Raw genomic sequence first — 11,810 nt, 5'->3', positions numbered from 1 at the left:
TGAAACTGAAGAAAGAACTTCAAGTAAGAAAATTTACTATGAAAATGAGGTGAAAGATGCAGTTTTAGGTCTTGCAGACAAAAGTATGCAAGACCTAAAACTGCATCTTTAGGATGCAATTTTAGGTCTATTTTAAAACGGACTATTTTTTCAAGGGCACAGAAATGTTAATTCAAAGATGTGAAAAGTGTACTGAAGTAAAGAGAGATTATGATGAAAAGTGACACAGTTGTTTCCTTTTTATCACCTCTAAAAGTTAGTCAGGCCAGAAACTTATTGAATCACCTTCTTACACATAAACTACTGAATTAGAAACTTTTAATTAATACCGTGTTGAACCGACCTCCTTTGTTACGGAACATATGTGCTTTAATATATGCTGTTTGGCATAGATTCCAAAAGTGTTGGAATATATCTACGTCTACAACATATCAGGCGTTCACAAGACAGCCCTATAACTGGCTCAGATTTGATGGAGAGGGCTTTGTTCCCGGATCTGTTTTTCTAACATATCCAACACATTCTCAAAGTGGTTCGCATCCAGGCTTTATGGTGGCCAGGGAAGATGGTGGAAGTCGGTGTCATGCTTGCTGAACCACTGCTGAAAAATTCTTGCGCGATAGACAGTAGCATTGTCGTTGATGAAACAACCATCACCTGCTGGATAAAAAGTTAACAGTGCAGGATGAATTTGATCGGCAATAATGATACTGATATTCCCTGGAAGACACCCCACCTTCCAACAATATCAGCGGACCCCTTTCGTACCAACAAAACATTCCCCCACCATGTCACCACCTCCAGAACCTTGAGTTGTGTTTACCAGATAAGCTGGGTTCATTCCTTCATGGGGGATCCGGTTAAAATCTTTGCCTACCGTTGGTATAGAACAAGGTGTACCATAACTCGTCGGACCGCATCCAGTTTTCCAGTGTCCAGTCAAGGTGTTCCCGACACCAATGTAGACGAACTTTATCAACTCCGAAAGATTCTTTATTTTTCCGATTGTGATTAAGACCATTCACGATTACTGACCAACAGCATTCTTAAATAGTTGGCTAGACCTAGAACACGTGGTGACTCACGTGACCAAGTATTTTGCATTACGCTGCGTAAGTGGTGTTTACGTATATCTACATAACGGTTTCTAACTCTGTGACCGGTATGTGTGTCTGTATATATATATATATATATATATATATATGTGTGTGTGTGTGTGTGTGTATAAATATCACATAAATATATCAGTTTCACTTTCTTTCCTAACGCAATTGTCTTTCTCTTTTTCTTTTCCACAACACTAGAAAAATCACTTTTTTGTTTGCTGGCCATATCGCAAAGAAATGCCACACAAAAAAAAAATCTAGATGTTGTCGTATAGCTGACGGTGCAGTCGTTATTAAACCTTACGACCTAACATCGGAAGTCGAAAACAATATAACAGGTTAACACGTACCTGAGGAGCAGCAAAAAAAATCGTCTTGTGTTGTATTTGACCTTGGGGTGGAGACAATCCAGTGACACGTGATTAAATCAGAACTTAAATAATGTAGATGTGTGTGGGGAGGGGGAGTGGAAGTTCATGTCATATTAGAAACCAATAATGAAAAGAAAATATATATAATTATTATTATTACATAACACCTCCAGGGAGTCCAAAGACTCATCGAGGGAGGGCACCTACTCCACAACTCTCCGTTTCCACCAACCACAACTATGTTTCATCATCTACACCAACGCCATCTACCGCCGCCACCACCACCACTAGTATTTTCACAGACGATTACAAACATCCATGCCCAATGCGGGATTCGAATCCGCAGCCTTTTGACTGGAAAGCGGATATGCTAACCACCCGGCCAAAGCAGGCCGGCAAAAAAAAAAAAAGCCACTGGACCTACCAGGGTTCGCACCTAAGACCTTCTGCGTGTTAGACGAACGTGATAACCACTACGCTATAGGCATTTGCTACCTTCCTCCACCGCTGAAAGCCAAACAAACTACAGTAGAAGTTTTATAATTTTATTGTAATACTAAATACAACGTGAACGTGTTAATGGTTTTTATTTATTTATTTATTTACGACAGGATGTCTGTCGTAAGTACAAGTGGTCGTAAGTCGCATACGCTCGGGAGGTCATAATTTTGTAGTGTAGGACGAGGTATATCTGAGAGATACATTCATTACTAGTATGTGCTAAAATGCAAAAAAAAAAAAATAATAATAATAATAAAGAACAAACATCGCAAACATAATACTTGATGGTACAAATTAAATGAATATTGAATACAACATTATTTCATAGTCGAATATAGAAACTACAAGAGTTTCGTGTCGAAAATATATATAGAAACTTGTTTCGACGGAAACAAGCATAAGTAGTGCCATTTGGGGCAACTCGTTGCAAAGGTGGACCAAGCTACAGATTTCTGTCCTTAGTATTTTCTATAAATGTAAAGCACATCTCCTAGAGGATATGTATGATAGAAATATGTATGATAAATGTTGAATCCAACATTATTTCAATATTATTTCAAGAGTTTCGTGCGGAAAATATAGAAACTAAAAGTTATCGTGGACACAAGCATAATTAGTGCAACTTTGGGCAACTCGTTGCAAAGGTGAAACAAGCTACAGATGTCTTTCCTTAGTTTTTTTTTTTTTTTTTTTTTAAATATAAAACACATCTCCTAGAGCAGTGTTTCTCAAAGTGTGGTACACGTACTCCCGGGGATACGCGAAAGGTCGTTTGGAGGTACGTGGCAATTTTCGGCTATGCATAATTAAAGGAGTCATTATATTTTTCAACAAGTTCTTCGCTGCTCTACGTATCTCAAGTCTTGTAAATTACTGGCAGTTTTTGCTTGAAATAATGGGAAAGAAGATGAAGCTATTCGGGTAGATGACTTTGACGATGCACACAAAGAAACTGTTCTCGATGCCAAAAGTAGTGATAGCGAGTAGGAGTAAGTCGCACCATTTTCAGTTTTTTTTTCTGAAAACTTTAGTTTCCGAAAATTTCCTCACGTATCTCGCGACACGATTTTTTAGCTTTAATTTTGGGAAAAAAAGTTAGAGTTATATTCGAGTAAATACAGTTTTTTTTTTTTTTTTTTTTAAGCTTTCTAATTCATACGTATGGATGTTGGTTAAAGATTGGATTAATAAAACCCCCAAAAGAGAGCAATATAGCAAATCCAAGTAGCTGTAAGCAACACGAAAACGTTGATATTGCATCTGGATCAAATGAAATTGATAAGGGGGTGTCGTCTGACATCTCTAGAGAACCAACTAGGAAGAGGATGAAAACTCGTCGTAAGTATGATATGAATTACTTGAAATGTGGATTTTCATGGACAGGAAATGAAGAGGAACCTAATCCAAAATTTGTTCTATTAAAAATAAATCATATTTGTTGTTTACATGAACATATAAATTCAAATAAAATAGATATTTAATTTTTAATTAATATTTTAAATTAATTTATTCGTTTTTAATTAATTAATTGATTGATTTTTTTAATTAATTAATTAGGGGGTACTTGGTAATGATGAAAATTTAAGAAGGGATATCTGAAGTTTGAGAAACACTGTCCTAGAGAATATGTATGTATGATAAAAATAAGCCTTTGGCTCTCTATTTCAGTAATACATGATGGTTTATTTATTTTCAGTTACAATCTAGAAATTATTGAAACAAAGAAATATAAATAATAAAAATTTTTGTTACAAAATAAGCAAGTATCTGTCAGATCTGCCGCGACCTCCGCAGGTCAAATATTATAAATAACACGTGTTAAACCAATTGACAGCAACAAAAGTACGAAATAGCACTCATAATATACTCACGCGCAGCTACTCATGACCTTCAACCTATACAATAGATAGGTTAAAGAATATTCATGTTAACAATTAGCATATATCTGTCAGATTAGATTCGACCTCCCGATTCAAGAAGCGAGTGTATATGGCTAGCAAACTAACAGCAAGAATAGGACAGAAGTCTTTTGGACATAAACTATTTTATTTTCAATTTGAATGATTGTTTATTAAATTTATGATAAATATGTTTGCCCAATCATCCTGAAATTGCAAAATATCGAATGAATTTTCGTATATGAACTATCTTCCTTGAATTTCTATTAATGATCCAGTAAAAATTATCGCTGACACGCACAAAGCACTTTGCTAATTTTCACTGTCAGTGACTACAGTGAAATGGATATTGCAAGAAACGAAAGTTTAACTTTAAGTTAAACTTAAAGATAACTATGCTGCTCTCTCTTCAAGTAACTGAAAAACTACAGACAATTGAAAATTTATCTAACATGCTGCCATCTATTGACCTTTTTCAGAATATTTTCTAATATTGAAAATTACTCTCTGAAATATACAGGCTTTACGGATACAGGATTGTAAGAAACAAATTAATTCATTAAATTAAATATGAGATGATTATTAAATTTATAGGAATCATTCAATTAGAACTAAGAAACTGAGAAGTTTCTTTTTTGAAAACATTTTAATATTATTAGCAGTCTTGTAAAAGACAGTGATCGCAATTAATTGCGATCACTGTCTTTTCAGCGATGTTCCCAGGCCTTTAATGATGCTCTCATTTGTTGATTATTCGCGCACACATTTCCTTTAATGAATCCCATAAAAAATCCTGAACTTGCCAAGATGGGGGTATCGCAACAATTAAAACCAGAATTCCCTTATGGAGAGAGAGAGATATCTCCCACTTAGTCTACCGCCACTCTTCTATCTTTCTTTCCATATGGATTTAATTAGATTTTAATTTATTATTATTAAAAAAAAAAAACCTCCTTGGAGTCGAAGACTCATCGCTGGAGGTCCCCTTCATGGATTGTTCCCAAAGTGGTTTACATTTATCTGACAGTATTACAATCTATCTGCATTTTTTAAAAGAATTTTATAGAATAAAAATTGGAAAGCGGTCATCAGTTACTTCGTTCATTATGATGGTTAGTTTAAAACGTGGTATTTAGACGAAGTTAGCAAAACAGCTGTTCAAGGCTAATATTCCGATAAATTCTTAGGCCACGATTTTAGATATTTCTTTTTTACATTTCTACATCTTTTATTCGATTTCTTCTCCTTCTCTTTCGTCTAAGACGGGATGAGTCTTCTCTTGAGCAGGATCTTCCAGTCTTCTCTATTCCTTGCTGTTCGAAAAAGGTTCTGGATCCCGAGATGTTCTTTATTCGATTTACGACATTAAAAAGTTTCAAGATTAAATCTGGACATCGCCAGAGATTTCATTTTGTTTCTTTTATTTTATTTTTATCTCCACAAATTAAACTCTTCCACCTTACATGAATTTCACTGTGTCGTCCAGCATTAAGCCATGCTTATTGGAGGCCTGAAGTGGCGAGAAAGAGTTCCATCTTTAGTCTCTAGAGCAGAGTTTCCCTGTTATCTAATCCACTTAAAGTACTAATACTAATCTATTGTGGGCTAATAGCATTTCGTTAACCGAATTAACATAAAAACAATGGAATGGGAGTACTGCACTGTCCTAAATGCGCAAGCTATGTCGCAGGAGAGCGATAATATATTCCACATAATCAACGGAAAACGCACATTATCCGAAAGTTGACGAATGAAAATATTTTCACAAACATTAATTTCTGATTATTTCATTGAAGTTTTCCATATGCAAACATTCTTTCTACTGTTTCGTGTAGAAGAAATAAATACTGACACTGCATAAGAAAATTGCAATCCGAGGAAGCGAGTCTTAGGTATAATCATCAGCTCCAAAAACATCGGTATGATTTCTCTCTATTAATTTAATTTTTTTATTTTATTTATTAATAAAAATTTATGTTATTTTGTTAAATTTAAATAAATAAAATTAACTTTATTTTATATATTGTTTTATTTACTTAATTTTATTAATTTTAATAATTACTTAATAGTAACTTTTATATCAAACAGAACTGGACTAATGAAATGCTAGTTAGAGGCCAAAACAAGTCACTTAGCCTGAATTCGTAAAATAAATAGATAAATAATAAAATTACTTGGGTCAGATCACTGTTCGTCACTGGGATTAAACGCGATAATTATATATATATATATATATATATATATATATATATAATTACTGTTCCACTTCCAAAGATCCGTTTCTTAATTAGCCACCCAAAATTTGTCATCATCAACTCAAATACCCTGGTGTATATAAAATATTGTGATTGTGATATTCCTTATTTCGGGCAGACAGACAAATCTGTCGAAATGCGTATGGAAGAACACATGAGAGACATTACTTACAAGAGACAGCGAGCAAGTGCATTATCAAGTCATATCCTTTTCTCGGCTAATCCTAATGATGATAACCAAAGCCACAAAGTCTGCTGGGAAAAATCTACAAACATCTTCCGTTGCAGTGACGAAATAGAGAGAAAAATTGTGGAATCGAGAGAAATCATCTTCAATCCTGTTCATCTAAATAACAACTCTACAACCTCCCAGATAGTCATTCAGCTGTAATCATGTACTGGCGTTCACGTGATGCAGCAAGCACGCACTCTGCCAACAATGCAACAAATGAAAGAACAGCTTCAAATACAAATACAACGTTTTCGTGCTAATTATGTATAAAGACTGTCTGTGTTGTTCATAGTCTTTTAACCCTCAATGTTTAGTGTTTTTTCTTTTATAATGTCACCTGAAGAAGGCTGTTACAGGCCGAAACTAGTACTGTGTTTATATTAAAACCTTTTTAATTAAATCGCGGTTCTAGTCATTCAATTTTTTTCATAAAACTATGTATGTTAACCGAGTCAATGATCATTCTGTCATATATATATATATATATATATATATATATTCATAGTAGAAAATATGCATTTATTTATTTGAAATGCATACTATCTATACGTACACACTATCACACTACCTTTAATCTATTTAGGTCCAGAATCCTTACACAAATATCACACCAATATTAGATCTTTCATTGCAAAATCGTGGAGTACAACAGACCAAGAGGAAATAGTAATAGAAGAGTTTGAAAACAAATACTAAGATATTTGGTGATAGGTCCTAAGACATTCGACCTTTAGGCCGCCATCCTTGGATGGTAATACTTTTTTTTTTCTTTTTTCCTAATAGTACTTTTTTATTAAAATACTTTTTTTTTTATTCTGATAGTACTCTATGTTAGAATTTATAACAGTAATTTTTGCCTAAAATTTTTTTTAACCAATGTATTAAAAACTGATCTCCTTCCATCCTCTAGTATAATGAGAATAATCTGATGAATTTTAATGTTTTTTTCCCCGTCTCAAACAGTACTTCTTTCCTGCTCAATTCATGACAGATTACAAAGCTCAAACTTTAGAATACTGTACCCACATTTTGGGATGGCGCGCCTAAAACTTCCCTCAGAAGGCAAATATCTGAAATGATGATCCTTCTTCAATGCCTCTCTCTATCTCTCCGGTCATTTCCCCATAGACGCCCTGTTGCTGCATTATGTATATTCTATACGTATTTCCATGACCACTTTTCCTCTGAATTGGCTGCTACGATCCTCCACTTTCTTTTAATCATATACGAACACGAGCAGCTGCAGGTCAATAGTTCAACTCCAAACTCATCGATGTAAAAATCGCGATATACTTCTTTTTTTTTGGGGGGGGGGACCTTAATTATAGATTTTCTATATAAAATATTTAAGTAGAACAAGAAGTAGAAATTGATCTTAAGAGAGTGATTGCAATGGTACAAAAACAGCAAATCTTGGGCTTAGCAGACTTAAGATGTTCTAAGAAATAATGTAAATATTTCCTTAATTTAATACATTAACGATAAAACAGCTTTGTACCTTTATTGGACAGATACTTGCTTGTTTTCTAAAGTATGTAGATAATATTTAGTGACTTTTGAATATTACATCAGTTATGCCTGAAGTAACTTTGAAACCCCCACCCCAGTATTCTTATTTTGCGCTATCTTATACATTAAGTATAATTTGAAGGCTGTAAGTTTTTTTTTTTTTTAATTATTGAATTGTTGAATATCAATTTGATATCTACAATACAAAGCGTAGCTAAGCATGAGTAACCGCGTGTATTGTGTCTGTGGTGCCATGGACGCGCGATATCGTATAGATGACTACGTCATTCACTCACTCGCACAGAGTGTTAGTTATTGTTTCTAATCGCAGACAATGTTGTAATCTTGGAGGTTAATCCCATCAAACGAATCATAAAAGCAGCGACCTTTAAACCTTATTTCGGTTAGTTTCCTGTTACTAAATCGTTGGCCAAGAAGAAATGCCGTTTTATAAGGCACCCGAAAGTGTAAAGAAGGTCTACAAAACACAGGGAAGTCCCAATTTTAGGAGTTGTAAAACTTCCCACTCTGTATGTCGTAAGCATAGATCTATGTAAGTTTTCGATTTGCTCCGTAAATAACACTCCCTCTGGAATTGCTGTGGCTATAACGGAATCAATTCACGGGACAGTAATTCTCCAAGGGAACCCACGTATCTTGCGTTAATGGTTGCTCTCCATCTTCCCCCCCATTTCTTCCGTCCTCCAAATGATCTCCATTATTATCAATTGCTGCCGCTACGGGCTTAATTTTCTCAGAAAGTCGGATCTGTCTTGTCAGCCTTTCACTGTATTGGTGTGCACGTACTCTGAGATTCTCCCCTCTCCCCCCCCCACCCCTACAATAGCCAGATGAAATAACACCATGTCAGCTTTCCTTTGTGTGCGTGTGAGAGGGAGGGGGGGGATAAATTAGATGCGGAGAAATAATGGGGAAATGTAGGAAGGGACCGAAACTTCGGCTCAATTTGGCTAAGGTCTGTATCTCTTGGGGGGGGGGGGGTGTTACTAGGAAAAAACTAATCGGTATCGGCAATAACATTTTAATTCCTTTACGCATTTTACTTCAGAGTTTCAATTTCGTATAGTAAAGAACAGCATCAAAATGTGTTATCTGGAATTCTACTATATATAAGTCATTCGACATGTTTTCTTGTAATTCAAGCTTGAAAATAAACTCATAATCCATCTCACTATATCATAAAAAAAGAAAGAAACACACTTTTAGATTTGCTTTGTTTTGTTGACATTATGTTGCCATCACCATGATAGACGATTATGTCACATGCAGTTGCCATAATAGTAAATGATTCATACAGACATTTATTGTTACAACACCGGAAGTAGCAAATTGTTATTTATTCTAGCAGCCGAAATAAAAATATCCACTATGTAACAACGAAAGTCAACATGTTATTGCTTGCTGTCGATGAAGTAAAAATATCTCGAAGTTGTTTTGGAAATTCTCCGATGGCTAAAGCGAATATTACTGGGAGGGAAGGAACAAAGTTGAATTGCCACGGATTTTAATTATAAAACGAATTATTTTTATTCTGTGTTCAAATGATTACATTTAGTATTATTACGAAAATAATAAGACTATTCTATCTATCTAGTCTGTCAAAGCTGTATTTAGCCGAATAGAGAAACTACAAGTATTTAGCTTTTGATTTATATGTTTTATCAGATTGTCCGAGTTTCAGGAAGGAAAATCCCTCCACCTTTATGCTCTTAATGACCTCAAGATTTGAACGTACGTTTCCGACGACTAAAAAGCATAATCGATGCTAACTGAGCTGCCAAAATTTGATGGGAACATGTATATACGATATTTAGGAAAATAAGAAACAGCACAATTGCATGTGAAAATACGTTATTTGGGAATGGGTGAGAAAATCATCGCCTGATTTCTCATTTTGCCACCAGGTGGCAGAACATGGATATCTTGGAATGATGTATTAAACGGATTAACATGAATCGATATCTTGGCGTTTTTGTTATAGTATGCATAGAATTATTCGTGACTTCAGTAACAGTTGTGAAATGCTAGGTGCCAAAGCAACTCTGGGCTACTTGCACTTACACCAGTGGCGGCTCGTGGCTTGAAATCGTGGGGGGTGCTGCAACTTTCGAAATATACATACACACTGTTCACAGTGTTTGAATAAAATATCAAAATTGTGGTAAAAAAAAATTAAACATGAAAACATATTGTTTATTATCGATAAAATTATACACTTTAGTATAATTCAAATTACTTAAAAATAAAATCCATTATCACAACCCCAATAACGTTCTAAAATAAAAACTCTAACAAATGCTATGTCTTTAATTGTAAGGTCCAAATATCTAAAGAGACGAAGTAAACACGATAAGCACTAAACACCCTACTATTGGCGTAAACTACATATAAACAACAGTGGAACTGCGCGACAGACAGTGCCGCATTACGCTAATAGCTCGTATCTCACTATGACGGCACATGCTTGCGCGCGTAGCAATATGGCACTGTGGTAAACACAGTGCTGCTAGCGTCCTTCTCCCTCCTAAGTGCTACAAGATGGATTTTTATTATTTTTTATACAAAATAAGAGAATTGCATAGGATTGTTGATGATAAAATTAAATATTACAAGCAAATATAAATAAATTAATAAATATATTTATATATCGAGAAAAATTGGGGATGCTGCAGTTCCGTAGTACGTATGCACGAGCCGCCCCTATGAATGAAGAAAACATATGAAACATAATATTACAAATAATAAAGTAAAATGAACTGTTCTAGAAATAGGTCCATTTATTAAAAATCACTGTTTTACACATTCACTGAAGTCCGTTCACAGTCATTGAAGTGGAACACCTACAAATTTTCGTGGAATTCTAGGATTCCTTGGCAGGCGGAAGCGGTTATCTCGCCGAAGGAGGTCCAACACATTACTAGGCAAGTGATCATAATGTTCTGGCTTGTGAGTACATAATTTTCTTTCGTTATCAAAAGGTTATGTTACTAATATATTATTTTATAGCTTAAATAATAATTAAGAATAAATTACACATTATGACATCATGATTTACCTAAATTCATAAGGAAGCGGGGGAAAAAAAAAACTTATGCCAACGGTACTCGGTATTCCCAGTTGGTCACCCTCCCAAGTACTAACCGAGCTCGACGCTGCTTAACTTCGGTGATCGGACGAGAACCGGTGTATTCAACGTCATATGACTGTTGGCGAGAATAGGTTCTAAATAATGTCTTTTATAGGCTTAAATCCAGTGGAGGATTTACATATAGAGTATATATATATGCATAGACATACTTGTAGTTTTCAAGTTTTTTGAAATTATTCTATCATAGGTGGATACATCGTTATGACCACAGATGAATAAAAGTACTCTAAATATTGTATTTCAAGTTCCATGTACAGGATATATGCATTATATTATGGAATACTAAGGCAAATGATGTGGCGTCATTAGCCTCTATATACAAATCGCCCAGTAACGAAGTGACTTCACTCGCAAACTCGGTTTGCTCACACTTGGATAAAGGATGAAACCAAGAATATCATCTCTTGGTTGGGTTTCGGAAGTTATTTATTACAACCCCCCCCCCCCCTAGGCTGTAGTACATTGGTAGTGCAAGCGAAGGGTAGATGACCATTGAACTCTTAAAAAAATTGCACTTTTCAAAAATCTAACTCATTATAAAGTTTAAAAATCTTAAAAACTGGAAATAGGCTGAAATGACACAATTTATTTTCAGACCTTTAATGAGCAAGGTGGCTGCGGTTTCACGCCATAATTAGTTATCATCTATTAATGATTTTGTAACTTAAAGGAGGATCTGAAAAACGTGATGTCTTATGACAGCAGAGAGGCTGCTGTCATGATTGGAATTATCCGGGTGTGGAGATCAAAAAGTTCCGAGAAATGTGCC

At 34.9% G+C, this 11,810-nt stretch overlaps 1 pseudogene; it reads right to left on the bottom strand.

The window, feature by feature from the left end:
* Window positions 1–10,985: 10,985 nt before the first annotated feature.
* LOC150110129 (5S ribosomal RNA) lies at window positions 10,986–11,104 on the bottom strand (annotated as a pseudogene).
* Between the last annotated feature and the right edge of the window lie 706 nt (window positions 11,105–11,810).

Source organism: Typopeltis vanoorti, chromosome 1 (assembly GCF_054136105.1).
Source record: "Typopeltis vanoorti isolate ZY-2024b chromosome 1, IOZ_Tvanoo_1.0, whole genome shotgun sequence".
In the NCBI taxonomy this organism is placed as follows: domain Eukaryota; kingdom Metazoa; phylum Arthropoda; class Arachnida; order Uropygi; family Thelyphonidae; genus Typopeltis; species Typopeltis vanoorti.
This window is presented reverse-complemented; position numbering and strand designations above follow the sequence as displayed.